The following is a 26,977-nucleotide window of genomic DNA, read 5'->3' as shown; positions in this document are numbered from 1 at the left end:
CTAATTTTTTTGAATTAAATAATAATTTCGAGATTATTAATAAAATAGATCAGCAAATATTTTTGACTTAAGAACTCAAACAAAGTTGTCTAAAATGCCTGGGTTGCTAAAATTTTAAGTATGATTTTTCTAATTTCTAATCATCAATTTTTGTAGTAGTCCCATATCATGTTTTCTTTTGTATCTATTAGTTCTATAAGTATAGTAAGTAATCTTAGTAAAATATTTCAATAAAAAATAGGCCTTAAAATTTAATAATTTTTCCCACACAAACTAGTCGTGATTACTATTAAGTACAAAAAAAGTTGATATAAAAAATAATTAAAAAACTTAGTTCTAACACAATGCATAAAATTAATTTCAAACCACCTTCACTGACAGCCCTTAAGGATTTCCGGTGAAATCTCAAAAAACTAATTCAAACAAACACATGACAAGGATAAGAGCAGATGGCGCCTCGGATGTGGACGGAAATCGAAAGGATTTTTTTATGTTTGATCGAAAGCAAAAAATCCATGGGAATAGTTTTTTTTGGGAAGTGAAAGCATAATTTGATTTTTAGTTTATATTAAATCGTCAGTGATTTACCAAATGGATTTTGTTAGTTTTAAAGTACCAATCGAGTCAATTCTTTTTGCATTAGAAACTGTTTTTTATAGCTTTAAGATTGATTTGAGATATAAAGTATGATATATAATCTAAAAAATATTATAAAGTATATTTATAGTTATAAAATTATAATCAAAACTCATACACTAACTGTATATGTAAATAATTTAAGAAGTAATATTTAGCAAGGGTAAAACTACACTTGACAGTCAGCTACCATAATTAAATGAAAATTTAAGAAATATTATAGTATGTCCTTATTATCTCAGATATCTACCAGTGAAAGTCCCGTCAAAATCGCTCCAGCCGTTTCAGAGATTAGCCGGAACATACAGACAGACAAACAAACAAAAATTATAAAAAATGTTATTTGGTTACATGTAGCGTGTATACATACATATTAATTTACTTAAAAGCGGTAAATTTTAATATTACAAACAGACACTCCAATTTTATTTATTTGTATAGATAATAATAATATTGTAAAAAATGTTAATAATCATAAATATTTCCAAGTAAATAGCTATAAATAAGTTCAAAACCTTTAAATAACGTTATAAAATAATTATTATTTCTAATAAGGCCAATAACTTATAACCTCGGATACAACTAAAATAAAGAGCAGTCGTTACAAATTACATAACAAGTAAAATAATTATTTTCTTTTAATGTTATTGACTGAAAAGCGTGCTGTATCAAAATTATATTCATGAAAATTGCCAAAGTAATTTAATTAAATGATATATTCAAGAATGTTTTTATCTATTTCATAATGCGTAAAAACCAAAATTCATTACCATTAGTTGTACCAGTTTTGCTCTATGGTACGGATAGCACACACAGGAAGTTTTTCCTTGACGTAGGTAAAACGTCCTTATATCTATTGACGTAAGAATTACATTAACAGTCATGTTATTGTAATGTAATTCATAGTGTTGTACTGTATAAGTAGTTCACTAGCGTGGGAGATCACCGCAGGTGCGGGATACAAAGCAAGCGTTTCCTATAAAGCCTGCAGATGTACTTCCTATACGACTATGTCTAACTATACTAAACAATATAAAAAAATCTGTAAGTGTATTGTAGAAAGCTAATTTTGTGGCTAGTCAGTGCCTTATTTGTCAGTTACTCAACACTAAAATATTATCAAAATGTTTAATAAAATTTTCGTCAGTTCGAATGTACATTTGAATTTTAAATAAAGTAAAACCTTTATGCTTTGGTTCTCTTTTTATTAATAAGTATCATTTAATACACTTAGATTCGAATTTGCAAGAAGGAACAATTTTTATTTTTTTCCTACAGTATATAAAAACCCGTACTAATAAGATAAAAGACATTAGGAACCTAATTAAAATTTGATTAGACAAGCATACCATTTGCATCTAAGCAACCAACATTAAAATTAAAAAAGAGTTTTAACATTTTATAAATTTAAAATTTATCATAGATATAAAAAGAGAGTGCGTTGAACTCTTTTGCTCATAAATTAGTATAACTTATAATCGTACTTTTCTGTGTGAACTTAGGAATTCGTTTGAACTTTTGAACATTATTTTATTTAGTTTAATTAAACTCTAATTTCTTATATTTACGTCCATTAGCGACGAAGGCTTTAGTTGATACATGAGTGTTAAATTTTTAGTCAAAGACTATTGCAAAAGTTGAGTTAAATAACAAAATGTACTATTTTTTATTATGGTACGGTTAAACCTATTAAATATAGATTGTGACCATATAAAGTTTTAGTCGTAAAGCTGAGACGAAACACGTGAATGAAACTACTTTAAAATTGTAAATTGGAATTCACCAACCTCCAACTAACGAATGTTTTAAAATATATAGCTATTCTTCTCAATAGCGTACACAAAGAAGGCTGACCATGATACGGCGTAATTGACAGTTAAGGTGACATAAATGTAAGCTTTTTGCAGATATTTGTCTAAAAAATCACTGTATCAATTGGTAACAGTACGGAATGATAAAGATGAGCTAGTAATAAACATAAAACATAAATAACTATGTAATTACTTAATAAATCTTAACATTTCGTATCATTATATATTAATAACACATATTGGAACTCTAAGTATGATGTTATACCATCACAGTTAAGTTGAAGCTTCCAATGTTTATCGTTGACAACGAATACTGGGATCTCATCATAAATAAAAAGAGAATAAAATCAGTTCATTTCTCCACCTGTTTCGCTTTTTTTAAAGGTTATGATAAAATTCGACATCAAAAGGTGCACCAGTTAATGACATTCGTTCCAATCTAAGCGCAGACGCAATACGTTATTAGTGTAAGTAAAGATAACAAACGTATAATTTATATGAATTATAAGAGTATTTTATAATTTTAAAAAATGTGTGTGTCAGTTCCACAGTTTACTCGTTAAGAACGACTAAACTCTAAAATTTACTATATTATTTCGGTATGGAAATATATTTAATATTATTCTAGCTAAGATTGCCTAAAAAAAGGTTTAATTTTTTTTATTAGTTGCCTAATCTTTTAAATAAGAAATATATAAAAAAAGTTTTACGTTTTTCAATTCTATTTCATAATTAACTGTGGAGGGTATTTTCAAATGTTTTAACTTATGCCACAGCTGTATCTATTAGTATTCTATGCCTCCAGCAATCATTTAGTACCAAAACAAAGAAAATCAATATCAGATAACAACGACCGAAATTATGGCCTTTATAACACATTCCCGATCAGCTGCCTCTTCGACCTTGTTACCGATACAGTTTCGTTAAAGAAGCCAATACAGTAAAATGAACCTTACCGTTGTTTAACAAATGTTATTTTGCGTAAAATTTTATATATTCATCGTCATACATATATCATTTTATTTTAGCGTTAATAATGAATGTCCTAAGCGAAGATGGATATCTAGTTGAAAGTTTGTTACAGGTGTAACCCTCTGCAAATGACAAAATGAAAAAGTACCTTTTATAAAATAATCGACAGTGATTTGAAGAAAGGAACAATATTAGTAACCGAATAATAACAAAAAATCGGTTATTTAATATTAATTTATAGTAAAATATTAGTTACCATTAAAAAGTTTATCTACACAAATTAACGATTTCTAAAATCCTTGTGACAGTTATTTGTTCATATAATAGAAAACAGCACATAATTAGCAGCATATAATAGATACAATTATTTAATATCAATTATTCCCATGAACATAAACAAATTATTCAAATTGTCTTGTCTTTATTACTGAAATATTATGGCAGACATAAGTTGATTACACGGAAATCACGTAATTATGAGTATGGACCACTTATATAGGCAATGTTCGCACGAATATAAAAAAAATTAAATACGTACGTTCTAGTCACGTAATTAACATTTTAAGAGCTAGAAGCATTTTACCCACGATAGATGCTGATCTAAAACAATGGTGGTCTCACATAATAACTGTCATGATCAAGCTTTACAGGCCGCATTAGTAATATTGTAACCACATTTCGAGGTCTTATCGTGGTGGGAGTTTTATATTTAAAATAGTAGCATATATACGTAAGTTAACGTAAATTAATTTTTGGGTATAAAATATAATATTTTATATTTATATGTATCTAAGTAATTTCTAGTTAGACATAATGAACTACTATTAATTTTCTAAAGGATTCTTATGGTAAACTAATCCGGTTCTTATATCATGCTTGATTTTAAATTTCATGCATCCTTCAAAATTCTCACAAAAATCAAGTTATTTCAGGTACATAAGATGATTTTAAATCTTCTGCTACGTCTATAACATATCAGACAAAATATTACAATAAATGTATAAAAATATTCTTATATAATAGTTGGTAACACGGTATCATAATACCAAGCCGGCGACAACATAACCGCGTAATGGCGGCGCGCAATCTTCCGTGATAGTGAACTTGAGTTTTTTCGCGGCGCACGCGGACCGTTAGCTTGAGCTACATTCCGCGGTTGCCTCGTTCAGCCGCATGGAGGCGCCACAGAATTGTATACGACACTTGAATACCTATCGTACTTCCTGCCATATCAACTCACATCGATATAAAAAATATTATTACAATTAATTTACATTTGATTTAAAAGTTGGAAAATAATAATCGCTCTCTTAATACAAATATTTTTTTTGTAAGTGTAAAATACCGACTTATAACAGGCAAACTGTTTAATCCATAAAAAAATGTATATTATAATAAAATGCTGTACAAAATCTGTTATGATACACAAAAAACAAAACAACGAAATTCTGACGGAAAATATCAACCTCTCTAATGTCTGATCTAAGCTTTGAAGGCTGAGCATGCTGGGTCAACGACCATTGCCAATGTCAGCCATCTTGAGTTCCGCAGTCGCTTACGTTCTTCACGTAAGAGGCTGTAATGCTGTGTCGGTGTGAGTTAATGTTCGTTTTTCTATGTCAATTTCATTTGTGTGCGTAAAGTGAACGTACACACGCATTCATAGCTTCCCTGTCTGTGTGCATAGCTAATACGTGGTATTAGAACAGTACTAGATGGCGGTTCGATCGATTATTATTGCAATTTTATAACAATTTTCTGTTGTTCAGAAGTTTTGTTATGTTTTCTCATTATAAATGAATTACGTGGCTGTTTCGATAAATCCTCTATTTTTTTCAATCGACTTACAAGAGTTGCTTAATAATTCATTATTAAGAAATTCAAAGGAATCGTTACAAATAGATACGAGTACACCTAAGCTGATATTTTTAAAAACAGTTTTCTTGCGATCTGAAATCCTAAGAAATATAACAAAACTATTTCTACTTAACGCTTTAGATGACGCAAACATATCAATTAATAACAACTTTACGAAGCATGATAAGTCCAATTAATAGTATAGTGCTATTAAAATACATACAATGTAATAAACTAACTATTTGTATTTTATTTTTCCCTTTTATATCACTTTAAAGATAATCAACTTGAGCACGATAAATAAATGGTAGAAGTTTTATATTATTACTAGCTGACCCCGCAAACGTTGTTTTGCCATATACATTATACATTATTACCCCCCTTAACACCCCTTATAACTTAAAGGTATGAAAAATAGATCTTAGCCGATTTTCAGACCTACCCGATATGCACAGAAAATGTTATAAAAATCGGTCCATCCATTTCGGAGAAGTACGTTAACTAACATTGTGAGACGAGAATTTTATAAATAAGATAGGATACTTCTGTTCATTAATTATAACTTTATTTATTAATTGATTAAATTAGTTTGTATTTAAGTTATTATATCGATTCGATCGAATCAGCCGGTATCATCTCACTGCTGGGTATAGGCCTCTTTCTCTGTGTAGGAGAAGGATCGGAGCTTAATCCACGACGCTGCTCCACTGCGGGTTGGCAGATATATTCCCTACTACGAGTAACGATCGCTATCAAGTGTATATAATAACAACCTCAACCGAATACTTAACGTGCTCTCCGAGGCAGAGTGGGGAGACCCACAAGAACAAACATCCAAACTGGAAAGAAATATTAGTACAAACACAAATATTCATCCCGAGCGGGAATCGAACCCACAAACTGCCATTTAGGCGCGTACGTGACATATGCACTACTAAACCAAAACGCTTTTTAAGTAATTATACTCGTATTTTTTAATAATGCAATTTATTTTTATGCAATTTCTAACGTAATATCTACGTACTTATATATCTTTGATACCAGATACTTTCTTAATTTTATGTAAAGTATATTATAACTTAGATAGGAATTTTATATACACTATCGTAACAGATCTTTAGGCATTTATTTCAAGTTAAAAGATTACGTATTTGCTTTAAATATTTATCACCACTAATCGAAAACAAGGGAAATTTTCGTGGTCACGTTAAAATCGTATAATGTTTTATAAAATCTACTATTTAGCATACTTATATATGCTAAATGTTATTAAAATGTATGATATTTTAAATGAGATGAAAAGCTAGCTGTAGCCTCGGGTCTAGGGACCTTCGCCGAAATGGTACTGCGGTACGATAACCCGAAACAATTGTTCTCTTCGTACGAGAATCATTGCTGTTTAATTTATCACAATCACGATCGTGTTCACGACTTCCGCATCATGCATATCGTAATTTAATGATTAAATTTTACGATACATGAGAATTTATGACAATCATATCGAAGAATGTAATTGGAGAAATTTATTAATCTCGCGGCTTCGCAGGTACAAGACCCGTTGGATCGTTTCTGTCGCGTCAAAGCCTAACATCGTTCAATTAATTGTGTGTGGTCCCTGGATAATAAATATAATAATATTACTTCTTCTCTAATAGATTACATCTTGTTTAGTAATCTGTAAATGTTATTACAGTCTAGAAATGTTTTCATACGTCGTCTTATGGCGACGCATGTATGAGGCAATTATAGAGCATACGCTGGAATAATACCCAAGCAAATATTCACAACTTCATTGTTTCCACGTGTTGGCTTTGTATGTATATATCAGTTACTTTTTAATGTAATTTTAAAAACTGGCTTGTGTTAAATTATTAAAAATTCATTATCTCTTTGTACGAGTAAGTATGTGGAAAAATATAACTACAAAATATTATTGTACTCGGACATTTTTGAAGTGTTTTATTTTCTCACTAAGTTTCCACCACAATTTTTTCATGATAAAACTATGCAATTTTATATGAAAGTTGGAATTTAGTTTGATGGGTCAGTCCTCTGTCAGTCAAGAGCCACCGTGATCCTTGATGTGTTTCCGTTTCCTTCGCCTTTGTCACGGACTTCCTTGTACACACACGCAGACAATCAAAATTTTAAAGCGCGCTGATTAGTATTCATTACGTTTGTTTCAATTTATAATGATTGCTTTATATATAAATATAAGGATAAAATTAATTTCTTTTTTAACCGACTTCAATAAAAGGAGGAGGTTACTCAATTCGACCCTATACGTTTTTTATGTATGTTCGGGGATAACTCTGTCGTTTATGAACCGATTTTGATAATTCTTGTTTCGTTGGAAAGGACATATTCCTAGTTTGATACCATGATAAGGAAACCAGGATCTGATGATGGGATCCCAGAGAAATCGAGGGAAACTCTCGAAAGGCCGCATTACTTTTTACTGGGTGTACCGATTTTGATGATTTTTAATTTAATCGAAAGCCGATGTTTATCATGTGGTCTCATTTAAATTTCATCGAGATCTGATTACAACTTTTGGAGTAATCTTTGATAATGCGTATTTACTCGACAATTATTTTGTCTACCTACGTTGTATTACTCGTCGATATAATTGAAGGCAGTTTTTCTTCGTTTGCCTGCAAACACAATTATAATAGTTTTGCACCTTATTTAATGCGCCTTATATAATAATTCTATCCTCTATCTATAAAATCAACTTGGCACCAACGGCCATAACGTATTTTTGACAATCAATAACCTTTTTTACAGCATCTATCTTCACATGAACCATTAAATTTCATCTCAATTAATAATGGATTTAACACCGTCGGGAATAGATTCTATAACTACTTACACAGCCACTTAACCGCCTCGCTTTCATGTGTACACCTACGCTACCTGCGTACAAGATTCACCCCTAACCTTTTGAAAGACTACTATGAATCACGGGGGTTGTTCACAATACTCCGCAATCGTAATTCGAGCGTGGGAACAGATTGTATGAATGGGAAAACGAACTATGTGGCACCTGTAGGAAACAAAGATGCGGAGGCGGTGCAGTTATACCTATATTAAAATATAATAGAATAGTCTGAATAACAAATAATGTTGACAATTGTGGGAAATCCGTGACAATAGCAGGTCAGATACTAAGTTAATATAGCTATTTCACTTATCCATCTAGCGGATAGTCAAATAAACAAAATAGTGTAAAAAGAAACGATTGAAAATTAAGATAGATATATAGGTGTACTTTAAAAATTCTTTAACTTTTTGCATATTTTAATTGCTGTTTTATCGGAACGTGACCAATACATGCTTGAATTAATAAATAAATAATATTTATAGATAGTCTCAAGTTTTATTATCAAGTAAGACTTGGGATAGAAGCTCATTTACTTCAACTGGACAGGTAATAGCAGTGAATATATTTAGTGTTATGTATGTAGTGATTATATAAATATTAATATTGCCCAATAATTATTCACAAAAATTTTATTTCTCACTTCTAAAAGCATTACTTCTTACAAAATGAGCCACTAATCACAATAAAAAGCTTAAAGGAAATGACACATATATATTTATGTAAAATCCATACGTATAATTTTCAACACACACTGACAATTTAATTTGCGAATTTTTATTTTTTCTCAGAAAAACATTCAAGCGGACGAAATCACAGGAAGTAATACAAAACGAAAGACATTATAACATGTTCAATTTGATCTTCGATCTATTATGAAACGTATCATAAAAAATATTATTTCCTTCGTTACCTGTGCTCGTTAGATAGGATAACTGTTTATGATTTTAAGTTTGTTTGTTGTCGCACAAATACAATTTCAGAGCCAAGGCTTAAAAATAAAGCTCTTCCAAGTTTTCGTAAAACTTTACATATTGTCGGCACTTGCGCTTTCGTACGCAATTGGTAAGGAATTTATAAACAACAGATGCACCAAACACGCCACCTAGCACATCGTTCGATAGTCACCTACCCTCACTCATTATATTGCTTGAGTTATTCTGACGTGTATAAAACGAACGGTGCAATTGCGGCTAAGGCAGCTTGGCTCTTGCTTGGCACAATGCACTTGTTGTATCCTGCTAGTAGTTTAACCTAGACTCTTTCAATAATTAATTTGTGCAAACGAATTAATTGTTACATATCTAACAATAAATCTCTATAATTTGGCTAGGGAGGGCGGACAACTCGATCAGTGAAGGTGAGCGTTTATGTACATCTCAAAGGGGATCTCCTTAAACCTACACCTAAGTCGCAAGTCCTAGGCACTGCTCTGAGTCTGACCTCTGCCACACGATGGACTCGGCACCCGCACGGTGAATCCATAGAATGCTAAGTTAGTCTCCGCTCCGTTAACTAGTAACTATCCCGCGTTCTGAATACCTTTCTGCTAAGTGATTCCCGAGTTATAAGAAATTGGAGATATCATAAATTGTGTTTACTTGTGCCAAACATTAACCACTGAAGCCCACAGTAGACCGAGTACTCAGAGGCGATGAGCGAGAGAAATCTACCTTCATGCGACATACTTATATTCATCGGAAACTAATCACGATAGCAGTTGCATTTAGGTTTGTCGAAGCTAGTAAACATAAAAATACATTACATATTTACGGTAAAATCTATTGGACGAAATACGGTTATTCGCTGTGTGGTTACGGCAGCAAAGAATATAACCACCCCTTCTTCTTCCATCTTCCCTTGGGTGTCGTAAGAGGCGACTAAGGGATAACACAGTTGCACTATCACCTTGGAACTTAAAAAGCCGACCGATGGCGGGATAATTATCCAACTGTTGACTTTGAAATACACAGGCCAAAGACGTACAGCAGCGTTTTCGGTGCGACAAAGCTAGCCCTGCGGTCACCAACCCGCCTGCCCAGCGTGGTAACTATAGGCAACACACATGAGTTTACGCCATTTTTGGTGCGAACTTGTGGAGGTCTATGTCCAGCAGTGGAGTGCAATAGGCTGAAGTGAAATGAAATACGCTTATACACAAAAATGGTATAAGTATGATGTACCTAATCAATCTCTCGACGTGTAATTAAGTTGAAACAAAACATAAATAAAATATCAAAATTAAAATTAAAAAATAAGTTATCAATTAGTTACACATTAAAAAAAAAAAACAAGGAAATGAATATAGCCTAAATTTAGCAATGAAAACGGCAATAAATTTTTAATAAAATATTTAGAATGGTCAAAATGCAACTATACATATGTTTAAAATGGTAATCCTTGAAAGGTCTATTCGTATTACCGACACAACACAAAAGAAAAATGTATATAATTGTATTAACTGAATTGGGTTTCGATTAGTTTGTACTAAATTTATATTAACGTAAGACTTTATTAATCTATTTCTTATATATATTAAATAATAAAATTTTACAACAATAGAAGAATTATTAAAATGAATTCAATAAATTGTTTAAAAGAATATATACACTATAATATAACACAAAATACGGTACCTACATAAGTCTTAAGTAAAGATTTCGACGCTAAATTAGAATTTAATTGGAAGTTAGGAAGATACAAACGAGACGTTAAGCAAATGCTCAAATATATGCCTTCTTAGATTAAAGATTTTTCCTTTCTTTTACACTAAATTTAACAATTTTTGTTCTACATTATTTTTTTAATTTTTTGTTCTCCCAAACATTATGTTTTACGCAATGTTATAAAGATGTTGTATGTATTAGCTAATAGTGAAAAATTTATTGATTTCAGTTATAGTAATTAGTCATAACATAATAATGTAATATAAAATTGTATGTTTCCCAAATAGAAATAAAATAAAAATAAAAATTTCAGTACATCGACTTATAAAAGTCCCCTCGACTTACAAAGTCCTCGTACTCAAAAGTGAAATCATAATAACCAAATAGGGGTTACATAATTTTGACTACAGATTAGGCGGTGATGCAATAGTATTCAAACATCGCATGAAAGTTACGGTATCTCCTGAATAACACGTCCGCTCTGCAAGTCAAATCCTTTCTTACTTTGGGGACCTCAAATGAACTATTTAGAAGAAAAATAAAGTTACTCTTAGCTAAATCTTTTACTTTTATACACCTTTTTTTCTTGATTTTTAATCTTGGGTTTATTTAAGTAGGTACAGCAAAAAATATCTTGCTCGAAATTCGAAGCGACCAGGTTGACTAAGTACTTAAACCTCACAGTAAATCACAGATAAATAATTCTGCTTTCAAGCTGTGTTGTGTTTCTGTGGTAAGTAAAGTCAACCTATTTTACATTACATTTACGCCATTTTAAGTTTCTAAGATGTAATCAGTATACGTGAACAAATTGATACAAATCGTGAAGGTAATGTCCACGTGACTAAAAGTCACGTAAGACGGAATATTTTTCCAAAACAAAAATATATTTTATATGTTACAGGATATATTCTAATTCAGGATGTCTTCTATTGCATCATTAGAATAACAATGAATGAACAGTTCTTTATGTAACAGTAGTAACAATTTTCCTAATTTTCTATTTTAAAATACATTTCTTTCAAACTGAAATTATAATATTTTATATTTGACAAACTTAGTTAGGAATCTTACTTAGGAAAGGTATATATGAAATGTACCCAGAAATTATTTATTAGCGAGAGCAACTACGTACCTACCATTTATTTGTAACAGTTTATTAATAATACTATATTAGTGTAGGTACACAATTAATAAAATTAAACATTTATTACCTCAATATTTAATATAATAATGACTGTGATATGATAGTGTCATAAAAGTATTTTAATATTTATTTTTAACCGACTTCAAAAAAGGAGGAGGTTACTCAATTTGACCGTATATATCCTGTATATATATATATATATAGAGATTACGATTTTTTCCAATGTGTTATTTATTTATGTTTTTACTTTAAATATTAATTATTTTTATGTTATTAATTAATTAGTATTATTAATAAAATTTTATTTATTAACTTCTAATAATTAACTACTAATTAACTAATTCCTATTACTTACGACTGCTCCACTGTGTAGAAATGGAATCCCTGCTAGACTTTCCTGATAACTGTATATATACTAAGTGCGCTTAAAAACATTAATAGAGCGATTCAGGCTCAGTTCGCGTAATTTCTTTCAGGCTATCCTGATCGGGGCCGGACAGGGTCCTGATCCAGTATGCCTTACCATACTTGATTATATTTTATATCAGGCTATTCTGACCTGGACCGGACCGGGTCCTGATCCAGAATGCCTTACCATACTTGATTATATGTTACATCAGACTATGCTTGTCTAGACCAGACCTAGTCCTGATAGAGCTTGCCAGATTTGGCACGCCTCATTCTATCCTGATCAGGTCCAGATACATGATCTGGTTAAGCCTGACCTTTGTTCTAGTCGGGTACTTGATTATATTTTACATCAGGCTATCCTGATCTGGACCGGACCGGGTCCTGATCCAGTATGCCTTACCATACTTGATTATATTTTACATCAGTTTATCCTTGTCTGGACCAGACCCGGTCCTAATAAAGCTTGTCGGATCTGGCATGACTCAATCTATCCTGATCCGGTCCAGATACATGATCTGGTTGAGCTTGACCTTTTTTCTAGTCGGGTAGTCGCGGGCGACAATTAGTGTATTATAAAACAAAGTCCTCAAAAGTATATGTGATTGATTCCCTCAAAATCTACTGAACGGATTTTCTTGTAGTTCAAGAGAAAGGTTTACGGAACGGCTAAGCCGATTTTGATGAGAGTTTCAATGGAAGTTTGCCGGGAAAACTTTGTGACACACTGATTTCAACGCGGGCGAAGCTCGGGCACAGCTAGTTATATAATTTTTTTCCAAAAATCTATTCATCATTATCATCATCATCATCATTACAGCCTATACAGTCCACTGCTAGACATAGGCCTCCACAAGTTTACGCCGAAAATAACGTGAACTCATGTGTTTTGCCCATAGTCACCACCACTCATCAATACCACCACCACCACCACCACCCACCAAATCTATTCAGCGTTGTCAAATTGTCCTTGAGTGCTCACGTGTGCCACGTGATGTGCACAGATAAATACCCAGATCGAAATTCAAAAAGAATTCTCCATGTATTAACGGTTCTATCTTGAATTTTTCCTGATCACGTAAGCAACTGATTAATCTTTATCAGATTTATTTAACAATTTTGTAACGAAAAGTTTGAAAGAAAACAACTTTAAATTTTAATGATCGTATATTTTACTGTCCACATATAAAAAAGGTTCGTAAGTTTAGGTTTGTATGTTTCGCTATTATATCAGTACATACAATTGTTATACTCTTTTTCATTAAAGGAGGAACATATAATTATAATAAAATATATAATTATATTTTCTTCAATATAGTATTTTATACGGTTACGTGACTGTATGAAGTAATTAGTAAAATTTTAAAATCAAGTTACCGATTCAAAACTATAATCAATCCATAATTTTCCGAACTATATTGAAATTTAAGTTAGGCCTTTTTTACGAAAATTTTTATTCTTCTTTTTTTTATTGAGTAGCCTACCTATATAAATAAATAAAATTTGGAGTATCTGTTTGTAATATTAAAATAACCGTTTTTTACTAAATGCATATGGATGTATACACGGTACAAATATCTACCAAAATAACATTTTTTACAATTTTTGTCTGTCTGTCCGTCCGTCTGTCTAACTGCCTGTCTGTTTGTTCCTGTCTGGACCGATTTTGGCGGGACTTTCACTGGCAGATAACTGATGTAATAAGGAGTAACTGAGGCTACTTTTATTTTAGAAATTTATTTATTTCATAACTCTGTGAAATGAACAATAACTTTGTTGTAAAATTCCATGCGAACGGAGTCGCGGGCACAGCTAGTTATAAAATAAAATTGTTGAACTATTATTTTCGCATTCGCTAATGAGAATTGATATTCACCCCCACTATATATATGTATTGTTTTTTTTGTCCCTTCGAAATAACTATAACCGACCGATTTTCACAATCTTTAGCATGCTATGTTATTTATGTGAACTAATATGTTTGACTTTTAAATACTCCTAAATAATTTATGACTTGCTACCTTTTTTAGAATAACAATTTTTTTTATTTCAAATTCTTTCTAGTACTTTATAAACATTTACTTTAAATTTATGATAAAATAAGATTTCTTTATAAATTGCTTGATTTTTTGTTTCTACCGAAATACAAAAATATTTATACCACTTCTTTTGATAGCGTTCAAACTGTTACTATATTATAAATTAATTCGTTACACGCTTAGCAGTTTATTAATAAAAATGTTTATTACAGTACATGTGACCTTTAATAATATTTTGAGAATAAAATTTTTGAGATTTTTTTTAAGTTTCATAAAAGGTAGGTAAAATTCCTTATTGTATTTGTCCTGTTATGTGCCTCCACTATACCCCCGTGTTTCATAAAATTACACCGATAGAATAAACTGTACTGGTAAGGATTCAAAATTTTTAGTAAAAAAAGCAGGTAAGTATTCTACAGTATATATACAAATAATAATAATATACAAATAATAAAATTAAAATTAATAGTTTACTGCAAGGATAAAGAAAAAAAATAGAGATACAGAAGAAAAATAAAAATGTTTTCTGGCAAAAAAAAAGAAAAACCGACTTAAATTACATCGACAAGTAATACAATGTAAGTTGACGAAAAAATAGTCAATATATAGGTGTTATAAAAAATATATTTATAAACCTGCCAAGTGCGAGTCGAAATCGCGCAGGAAGGGTTCCGTACCATTGACTAGGTAAAATATTTAGACATATTGCATATGGGTTGCCTTACAAATTTCAGTCATACATAATAAAAACAACATCCATGTTTCAGCCTGTAATATCCCACTGCTGGGCCACTGATAGGCCTCTTTTCCCATGTAGGAGAAGGATCGTAGCTAAATCCACCACGCTGCTCCAATGCGGGTTGGCGGTATGGATATTATACTCATATTTATTGAAGTGTATTTATAGTCCAATGTATCATCCTAAGACTTGCCTATTTAGAAGACAATTAAAAAAAGGATATCACGAGTATTTATTTTTAAATCGTGATCTATTAAAATAAGTAAATGAAGTGCATGTTGTTCGTAACATCATAATAGCGGTATTTTATTAAGCGCAAAAAGTTTTTAATGGACTTAGTATTTACTTTGTCGATTAAAAGTATTGTAATTATTTTCTCTCGGTCTATTTGATTTCTCCAATTTTCGACACGGCCATTTTGTAGTAGTTAATAATTTCAAATGGAAAATTTTCCATTTAAAGTTACCTATTACCATTTAAGTGTTTGTTTGTAGTAACGTTTTTAACCTTACAGTACACAAGTTATTGATGTCACTACATCTATTTGGCAAAATTTTATGTATGTACATACCTTCTCGTATGATCGCACAGTGAAACAAAACATGAGATCGGCATAAAACATGCAAATAAAATGTTGAAGTAAATACATCGAAGTGAGCTTACACCATTTCATAATTTACATATTGAATAAAACATATTCGACATTACAAAATGAAAAAGGTGAAAACGACATTTTAACATATCTCTTGTAAGCCCCCAATTCCGAAGAAAACTAGAATATTCTAAGGACATATAAATTAGAATTCTATTAATAAGTAACTAGTATACGTTACGTAATACTTTTTAAGCAGAAATCCTTCTAATGTATTACACAACGTGTTATTATAGTACTTTTAACAACAAACGATACATTTTTATTAATATTTAAATAAACGACGTCTAAATCTCTTAAAATTATCCGTAATTTTACTTCAAACATCATGCATTGATTATGCTTTTAATACACGGATGAAAAGAATGATATATATACTAATATTATAAATAGGTAAAGTTTCTAACTTTGTTTGTTTGTAGGGAGTAATCTTTGCAAATCCGATCCGATCACGAAAATTCTTTCACTAAAAAGAAGCTATTCAGAAGTGACATATTTTATTAGGAGGCTATATTTTATTGTGATTGAACAAAAAATTCAGTGAAAAATCATATATATATAATTCTCGTCTCACAGTGCTACTTACACTACTCCTCCGAAACGGCTGGATTGATTTTTATGAAATTTTGTGTGCATATTGGGTAGGTCTGGAGGAGAGGGGGGGGATTAAGAGATTTAATATCATACATATATGGCAAACAACATTTGCGGGGTCAGCTAGTATTGCATAAAAGCTACAAACGTGTCTCCTTATTTTTTGTCATACAACTACGTCGGCAAACAACGTACGGCTCACCTGATGGTTAGCGATTACCGTAGCTTATAGACGTCTGCAACACCAAAAGCATCGCAAGCGCGTTACCGACCCAATCCCCAATCCCCAGAAGCTCTGGTCACTTCACTCATCAACAAGAACACAATACTGTTTTAAGCAGTATTACTTAGCTGTGGTCTTCTGTAAGGTCGAGGTACTACCCCAGTCGGGCTGCTCCATATTTTGAGCACGATATTCCTGCTGTACCCTACCTCAATTACTACTACTACACTTAAATTAAAATTTATACTCAGTACTAAAATATATTGTGTTTGTACTTAAAATGTGTACTTAGTTCATTAATTTAAGGCTCAGCCTTGGGGGCCATTGCCCCGGGCGTCACGCGACAGGGGACGGCAAAAAACACCACAATTTTTCAATTGAAAAAAAAAATACAATTCCAAATTACGTCTGCAATGTAACGCACACAAAACTTTAACTAGGTCAGGTAAATGATTATCGTAGCTTTTAGACGCCTGCCAAATCAGAAGCATCGCAAGCGCGTTACTGACCCTACCCCCAATCTCCCCTAAGAGCTCTGATCACCTTACTCACCACAGCAACACAAAACTGCTTGAAAGCAGTACTATATAGCTCTGATCTTCTGTAAGGTTGAAGAAATGAGTACCTCCCTCTTTTTTGAAGTCGGTTAATGAACATAAATGAAAATTGTGCTTGCAAAGAGTTTTAAATTAATTTGGTAAAAAATGGTAAGGGACGACAAATTATCAAAAGAAGAAAGAAGTTTCCAAAAATGTTCAAGTGCATTAATTTCAACAGCCTGTATGTTTCAGTCAGTAAGCGTGTTTCCCTTAAGTAGTTATAATTAGCACCACTTTTAATCCATACATTTACTAATTTTTTAAACTTTGTCACATCTAAATTAATAGATAAAGCTTATTATTCGGTGCAGGATTACATAGTTGATAAAGATGTGTGGCTGCAGTGACGCTTTATTTCATGCAACATGTTACTAATCTTGTACTAAAACAAACACAGTTTATATATTATTTTTCAAAAGAGTAACCGCGGAGTTTCTTGCCGATTCTTCTCTGCAGAATCTACATTCCCAATCGGTGGTAGCTTTACTTTTACAAAAACAATAATTTATTTTTAAAGTTTTTATTTGTATAATTGTGTTTGCTTGCAAACGAAAAAAAACCGACTTCAATTACATCGACGAGTAATACAACGTAGATCGACGAAAAAATAGTCAAGTAACTACGCGTTATCAAAGATTACTCAAAAATTAGTTATTAAATCTCGATAAAATTTATATATGACCACATGATAAACATCAGCTTTCGATTAAATTAAAAATTATCAAAATCGGTACACCCAGTAAAAAGTTATTGCGGATTTTCGAGAGTTTCCCTCGATTTCTCTGGGATCCCATCATCAGATCCTGGTTTCCTTATCATGGTACCAAACTAGGGATATCCCCTTTCCAACAAAAAAAGAATCCTAATCCTGATAATGCGTATTTACTTGACTATTTTTTCGTCTACCAACGTTGTATTACTGGTCGATATAATTAAAGTCGGTTTTGTTTCGTTTGCCTGCAAACACAATTATTTTTATTGTTTTTTATTTTCCAGTAAGTAATATTGCGGTATTTACATTTTAATAATTATTTTGAGTTACTTCTAGATTTTAAAAAAAAAATGTGTTATTAGTGGTAGTTAGTTGTTTATTAAGTTGTACCAACTGTCATTTTTAAAATCTCTTCCCAGGAATAATCCGCAGCTAAATTTATTAAGTTTATTGGTTTCATAAAATTTAACTTACGAGGACTAAACGTTTTTGCACTTTAAACAAACATGATGATACCTAGTTGCATTTATGATTAAAGAGACAATGAGATCATTATATACCTAAAATAGATGTTTAAATAAAACATAAAATGAAATGAATTTTTGGTTAATGTTACTGGCGTCGAAATTTAAGTCTTTTTCAAAAGGAAATAAAATTCAATTTCTAATAAGCTAAATATTACCTATAGTGCTGTAACGAGTGGACTTTTTTACAATAGTTTATCTATCATTTTGATTTAATTTAAATTGAGTTTTATCTATTGAACGAATAAAGTGCATATTGAAAATGAGGGACATTTAAGTTAGATCATTTTGAATAGTGAGTGGAAGTTGCGCGTAGAATATTGCGGAGGCCGCACAGGGTCGATGCCTTCTGAGAGACACGTGAGCGAACCGTTAGCCTGCGCACGCCGAGCCTTCAACACATGGAAAGGAAAATCTGTGAATAGTAACGTTGTCAAGAAAAAAAATTATAAGCACAAGGAGGTGTTCCAACAGTAATTTGATGAATCTCATAATAATAATATAATATATAATCATAATTATAAAACTATATCCTTCTAATTTTGTACAAGTAAATACAATGTTTAATTTGAAGAAATAAAAGAATGAGCACTAAACTGACATGAGAGTTTCAAATTATCGATCATGGTAACTAATATAAAATCATTAAATATTTTAGGTTTTGGTAACTATTATGTAAGTGCTTTCGTATAATAATAGAAATGTTTTTTTTTTCTTGTTTCTCTGCTGGCGGTACGAATATTAATTTTCAATGTTTGGTCAGATATGTCATTTTTTGCTTTTCAACGAAAAACATACATTATAGTGACAAATATAAAGCTTATATTAATTTAACATTCAATACATGCGTATGTGTAGTTCTGAACGTACGTATAAACATACCTACTTAAAATAGTCACATATAACGTTGTTTATATCCTTGTATGACCGAGATTTAAATACGGCAATACAAAACAAACAGTGGGACTTAACTGTAATTTTTTTTTTCATAATTTTGTTTTATTGGATGTTGTTTTATTTAACGTTTGAAAATTAACAAAAATATTTATCAATCAATTTCAATTTTTTTTAATTTTCAAAAATAGTCAGATAATAAAATATTGATTACTCCCTCTAAAATAGAAAATACATAACCTATATTTTAGGTATATATGTATAAATTTTATTATTTTTTATGACTTTTGTCTACGTACACATTTTCACAATTTTGTTGCATCGAGCAACGGCTCTGTTAACACAGATAAAAATGTAATTATTTGTATGAAACTGTTGCATCAATGATTCTCTCTCCATTTCGTCTAGCAAGTCGCATATGTCACAGTTGGAAAAGTCAGCTTTTTTTACGTAAAACTTCTTTTCGCAAGGTTGACTGGGGGAGTAAGCTGGTGAACGTGTGACGAGAGTGTTACGAAAAGTTTAATTGGGTGAGCAAACGGAGGTTGAGAGAAAGATATAAGTTATATGAAGCTGAGAAGATTAACATTAAGTTTAACACTAACATGCGATGGAACCTGCTGCAGCTTCACATTTATATTGATTCTAATCTGAAGTTGGTGTAAACCTCTGCTACAATGTTTCGATTATTCTGTGCGCTCAGATATTTTAAAGCCTCTGAAACTGCAATGAGTTCCACCGTCATTATACAATAAATATTATAAAGTTGAAATCTTTGTTTGTTTGTTTAAGCGCACTAATTTTAGGAACTATGGTTAAAATTGAAAAAAAAAATTTTCGTGTTTGATAATTCATTTACCGAGGAAGGTTATAGGTTATATAATATTTTAGTAGTTTTTCTCAAACTAAGCAGGCGAAACCGTGAGGCACTTTTAGTAAACAATATACATACTTATATAACACTTGACAAGCTGACAACAAAATCAGAACACAACCTGAGTAAAGTTTTGACTAAAAAAATCTACTAAAATGATCGTAGCATGAAAAATGATTTAAATAATATTTTAATATGTTTCCTATGATATTCAAGGCAATGGCCACTTTCTGCTAACCCCAACCGATTTGTTTGCGTTCTGAATAACTATAAAGGTCAATATCTCACGCCTTATGCTCGATGTCAGAAATGGGTCGATCGTCATATAAGCTAACGTTTTACATATCACTTATTAAACATTTATAAAAACAATTTCAGGATAAATATAAGGTAAAATAAACACGAGCAAGACAAATAAACAGAAGTTTATTTACGGTCACTTTAATAGTTTCCGGAAAACGATCAACTTTCGTAATCATCTTTGTTTTTATATAACTCATTTAGGAAGTTGTTTAACATTTTTTGATAATAATTTACTAGGCTTCTAACTACCTACCAAAGATTACCTACGAAAGATTTTAAAATATTATAATTGAAGCCCTCAAATTTTCTAATTGCAAAATTATTGCGATTTAAAAAATAACAAATCAACAATTATTTTGCACGCTTTTTTCCTTTTTGGAAACTATAGTAAGTACCATTTCTTATTTATTTATTTTTTTTATTTTCCGTCTGCAAATAAAAATTTATTCTTATTATTTTCTATTGGTTTCGATACTACAGTACTACGAAATAAAAAAATTAATCACTGGTTATAACGAAAATTGAACATTAAATATACAATGCTGATTGAAAATCTTAAAAAGAAATCAAATATTTATAGCTCCTGATTTTATTGGTGACTCTCTGTTATCGATTATCTATTCTTAAGACAATTGATTAAATTAATAATTAATTATACTCATACACCTACCCCTGTGTTTACATAAAATTATAGTATCGCAATTCGACAATTTTTTTTAAATCAGTCTTTAAGAAGAACGCAAGTGAAGGCGCGGATTTATATTTGACTGACGTGTCGTGTCGTGTCGCATCAGAACAGAATCGGTATAATACATTTTGTATGACAACCTTTACATTGATGCGTTTTGACATGTCGTGATGGCTTCTGTTGTGTCGCATCAGAACCGATCCCGGTTCGCGTCAGATGAGCGGGTTGCAGGGATTGCTGAAACAGCGCCATCACGGCACGTCAGATTAAGGTGCGCGCGCGGCAGTGCTGTGTTATGACGCGTCAGTAGGGACATATATATTATCAATAAGTTATACAGGGACTTATACATATTATCAGTGATACACCTGTACCTATACCGCTTTTTAGAAGAGAACATAAAGGAAGATAAATGCATTAAATATTAGCCGTTTTATAAGATTTTTATTTCCGTACTTACTCATTTAATTTGATTAAATTTTACTAAGTTATGACTGCGCACTTCAAGAGAAACACGTTTTCCTTTCGAATTTCCATATTAACTTCAGCATGACCTATTTGACTTTCAAATGCGGGTACATTATTAATTAGTTAGGTATATTGTTTATCTCGTGCTGATTCATAACGCAACCGAAATAAGTAAGCCGGTCTCAGTGTCCCCATTTTTTGCCACAAACAACCTCAGAGGGCATTACCCTCTCTCTTTCTCTTGAAAACACCTAGCTCGGAGGCGAACGGGCTAGCCATTACTGGCAGCTTTGAAATGTTTTTGAGCCAAAATTGTTTTAACTTATTCAAAATAATTCACCGTAAACATTCTCTTAACGATATAAGAATGTTTATATACAACCCTCCCCATGCGTTATTTTCTCGTATCTACTACGACAATATTATATACACCTATGTTATATTGAAAAGAAAACTTTTTATTTTTGTCAGACTTATTAACACGAACACGACCAGTGAAGTTTATTTAAATCGCATTGACTTCGTTCTATCACTATCGCTTGATAGAAATTGAAACTACATATAAAAGAGAGAGAGAATGGCTGTAAAATGTAACATTAAAATCGCCTACGGAACTAAGCAAATGACGACAGCATTATTCCACTTTGGTGCTGGGGACCTTACCCTAGACATTGCTACGCAATAAGGCTGTCGAGGTTATCGACTTTCCTCTCGTTTCCTCCGCGACCTCTTTTGCATCAATCCGACTATTTATAAGCGCCCACCGCTGCTACCATTCGTAATACTATTCAATAACAATACAAACTTGTAGGCTTATATTTAGGCTTAGAATTATTTATACTTCATTTAAATGGTTTCTTTTTTTACCGATTTAATTGTTTTTTTTTTTTTTATTCCGAATAAGCAAGTAAGTGTTAGTTGTTGTTTTATTCAAAAAAATTAATTTGTTATCTTTTAATTATTTATTATTTAATTACTAATTGGATGAAATTTTCCGATTTGCTTTTGTATATATAATTATTGATTTTAGTATTGCTTGAATTATTTATATTTCTGTGTGTAGTTCATCGATTATTTCTTAATAATGTGCTTTTTAGCTCATTTGTGAATTGTTTACTGTTGGAAACTTAATTGGTGTGTGTATTAGCTTTATAAGTTTAATAATTTGTTGTATTATTGTACTGTTTATTTCCTAAATAAAAAAATAATGAAATAAAATGGCGAAGTACAAAAGGAGGGTTATATTTTTTTCTACTAGTCTACTAAAAATAAAGCTAAAAATGTTTATAACAATATACAATTTAAGTTAATTACCTAGTTTATGTTATAAGGGCATTAAAATTATTACAAAAACACATACAAACTGTTTAATAATAGAGGCTAAATATAAGCCTTATAATCTATCGAGGTATCAAATTGAAAACCAACTACCCACCAATACTAAATATATATTGATCGGTAGGTATATTGATTTTGGTAAAAATGTCATAAATACAATTTAAACTAAATCAATATATATAGATACACTATATATTGTAACAGATTAGAAATTTTTTGATAAACTTCTGTGCTTCAACATCGAATATTGCACAATATCAATTTAATTGATTTTACAATTAGCGCGATTGTACGATTTGCTCCAGTTGTTAACGATTAACTTTTTACAATGGTCAGCCCAAGAGAGGTTTACAGTTACTCTCAGTCGTTGCCAAGTTATGGCGAGTTACAAGATAGTTAATTCCGTAAAATTGATTAGGGATGACGGTTTCGCGTGCAACGTTCATGAACTATAAATCACTTCCAAGAATTATTGTCTTATTAGCTAATAATTTTTTCAATTCCTTTCAAGTTCCCATTCATTTATATTTTATTTTTGTGATATTTACCCTGACTCTTGTCAACCGGACTAAAAAAAATGTGCATTTACGCTCGGCTATACAGAAACACTTGAGACTAGAGCAGACTCACCCTAATTATGTATTTTTTGTTCTAACCTATGTTGATTGTGATGATATTTTCGACCTATTCATATAATACTTGGATAAGATTTTTAATTCTCTAAATTGGTTTGCATTCTTAGATCCATGAATCTAAACAAAAAGCAACTAACTAACAACAATCCTAGACATATAAATTTAATTGTTATTTACCTATTTTTAACTAAATATACGCCAATAGAATTACAGCTTCAAGCCCAAGAAACCACGAAACAGTGTCTACAGTAAAAAATAATTGTAATAATATACAAATATGAATTATTTTTAATAAATCTTAAAACAATCATTTATAAGCAAATACTTTTTAACTAATAAAACGTATAATAATGCTTTTTGTAATTATAATGCAGGCTGCAAACTCATTCAGTTCAACATATGCACGAATAGTATCTGAACCAACTTCTAATATCTCCATACGAGTACACATTACTTCCGTCAGTTTGTGTGGGCGCCCGCATCGACGTATGTATGTTCACAGTCGATACAATTTTTATTGTTTTTTCGATATTGTTAAAATGTTTGCTAAAACACTACTTTTAAGTGTGGTTCGAGAAGGACTAACTAAACACAATACATAAGTTATATTTCGATTTTTAACGAAACTAACGAAAGCACCTACTAAAGATGGAATGGAATAAAACCTCAATTCGGATAAACCATGAAGAACAGCTTTAGACGAAGAAAACTATAGAAATTATATTCTAACATATCAACCTTTATTAATAACAAAGCTATAAATCGTTAAATGCTGCATATTATTAAGAAAAGTGTTTACTCAACAAAGCTGGTCGTTACGAACAAGAACGTATTTTGACACGTAGCAGTTAAACCAATAATTAAAACATGTCGCGGGATTGCTCCATACTGAGACCGGACGCTGGCCTGACTCCATCCGCTCACAATTGTTGCCAAGACGTGCGCTGTATACACTACCAACTAGATTTAAGCAGGACGTTCTGATTTTGAGACTGCTTAAATATTAAAGTTTTATTTATACTTGCCACGACAATAGATAACATAACTATTTTTATTATAATACGACGTTACCTACGGCTTTTTCGCTGAATCAATCCCAAGTTCGATTGCCGCTCATGGTAAGCATATGTATAGGCCATGCAGATGTTTACCGTATATTGAGCATTTGTATTCTATGTTATCGGACATCCAACATAGGAGTGAAGCCTACTGTTGGCCGTTGAGTGTGAAGTGTTTATTTGTATGATTGCTAAATTAAGAACTTACTTAACTTCCAGTTTTTAATGACTGTAGAGATTTTATAAGATGACGGACTCAAGTTAATTCCGACGATTTTCTACTACAAATTAACGATATTTTTTTCAAAACGCACTGATTTTCTCAAACTTTTTGCCTTAACACTTAGCATGTAATAAAATTTAAAAACAAAAGTCTGCGGATTTGGAACTAATTACCGCTAATTCACAAAGAATTCGTGATTTTGCGATTCCATTCATCCGAGTGTACACTCGTTTTTTTCCATTTCGTCAGTTTTTAATTAGGGACTTTATAGTAGTAGGTATACTTACATATTCAATAAAATTACGCCTTAAAACCTTAAGACTTTATTAACAATCTACAATATACTGTTGCAGAAATCATTGTTCCATATTAAGAGTCTAGGTAAGTAATGGGTCTTCAATATTTATATTATGTAATTATATTAAGTACATTTGTATAGCACGAACTTTGTCCAACCAGCTAAAGTAAAGTTTTTGAACCTTTTATGTAAGTTTTTAAATTAGTCGTGGGTAGTCGACTTCCTAAAGGAGAGGGAGGCCATTTGTCTAGACTTCACCAAGTCATTTATAAAGCTAATAAAAAAGATTAGACGTGCATTAATTAATATTAAATTTTCTCATAAAATTATTTAAGAAGTGAAATAGTTAACAATAAGACAGTTTTAATAATGTTTATGTACCTATCCCAATAAAACCGTGAAGTCAACTTCACGCCACCAATTAGCGTCCCGCTATTTTTAAGATGAAACGGTGACTTTCCGATCACAGACTGATCTTTGTATTTCATTAACATGTACTGATAAAATCATTCTTTGAATAGGCAAACAATGGCCTTGTGTGAGACAAATTCAGTTTTACTACTTATTCTGTGTTTAGGGAGATTTATTCATAAATACGTTTTTATACTACGTTTAAGTTATTTTTAGCTAAAATTTGTACATCAGTGAACTTATTTCCTTTGAGTTACCACACTATATAGAAACATTTCTCATTATAGCATCCTTTCATAGGTCGTCGGCACAGATACCGTTTTTGTCTTTTTTTTTTCATGTATGGTGCGAATTTTTAGACTGCCTCATAATTGAGATGTCAGACTTACAATATATACTCATCCGTTTTTGCATTGTCACATCCTCCAGTTTATATGCTTTTGTGATTATCATATCGTAAGAAAGAATTAGCGCAGTAACGGACTTCGACGGCGATTGAAGTTTAACTAAACAACTGGAAACTTTACTGAATATTTCTTTCTTATTATATGTCTTTAGAATTTGTTAATATGTTTTCGTTCTTACCTACATTTACTAACTAGCAGTTTCCCGCGGCTTCGCCGGCCTATTAATTGATAATATTTACAGAGGGGCTATAACAGTGAATAATTATTATATTGTAACAATTTTAGATATCTTTTATACCACATTTATGGTTCACGTATGTTTTATAACTGATTTTTATTTCAGCACACATAATTTTCGGATTTTCAAAAACGCTGACATGCTTATTTAAATGATATGTGAACTTATAAGTAAGTAGTAAAAGCTTTAAAATAAAATTTCATGATTCTAAATTTTTTTCTTCCGAAGTGATAATAAAAAAACACAAGATATATTGAGGAGTAAAAATTATATTAACACTAAACTAATGATTAGTTATATTTATTTTGATCAATACCTAACCGGGTCTAATAATAAAGGTTAAAATAATATTTCGAATTACAATAGCAGTCCAGGTTTATGCAAAAATAAGACGCACTTCCATACGTAATGTCAATTATTTTGATGTAAATAAATTTCTCTTAACTTCAAAAATGCTAATATATATATTTATATATTATATCTGTGATCAAAAGCTAACGAAAAACTTTCAAGCTCAGCAGGGTATATCCTGCAAAAAATTTAGTGCAGCCCGACTGGGGAGCCTCGACGTTACAAATGATCACAGCTATATAATACTGCTTTCAAGCAGTTGTGTTCCTGTGGTGACCAGAGCTCCTCGAGGGAATGAGGATAGGATCAGCAACGTGCTTTTTGTATTTCA

The sequence above is a fragment of the Melitaea cinxia genome, chromosome 4 (assembly GCF_905220565.1).
Source record: "Melitaea cinxia chromosome 4, ilMelCinx1.1, whole genome shotgun sequence".
In the NCBI taxonomy this organism is placed as follows: domain Eukaryota; kingdom Metazoa; phylum Arthropoda; class Insecta; order Lepidoptera; family Nymphalidae; genus Melitaea; species Melitaea cinxia.
Note: the sequence above shows the minus strand (reverse complement) of the source record.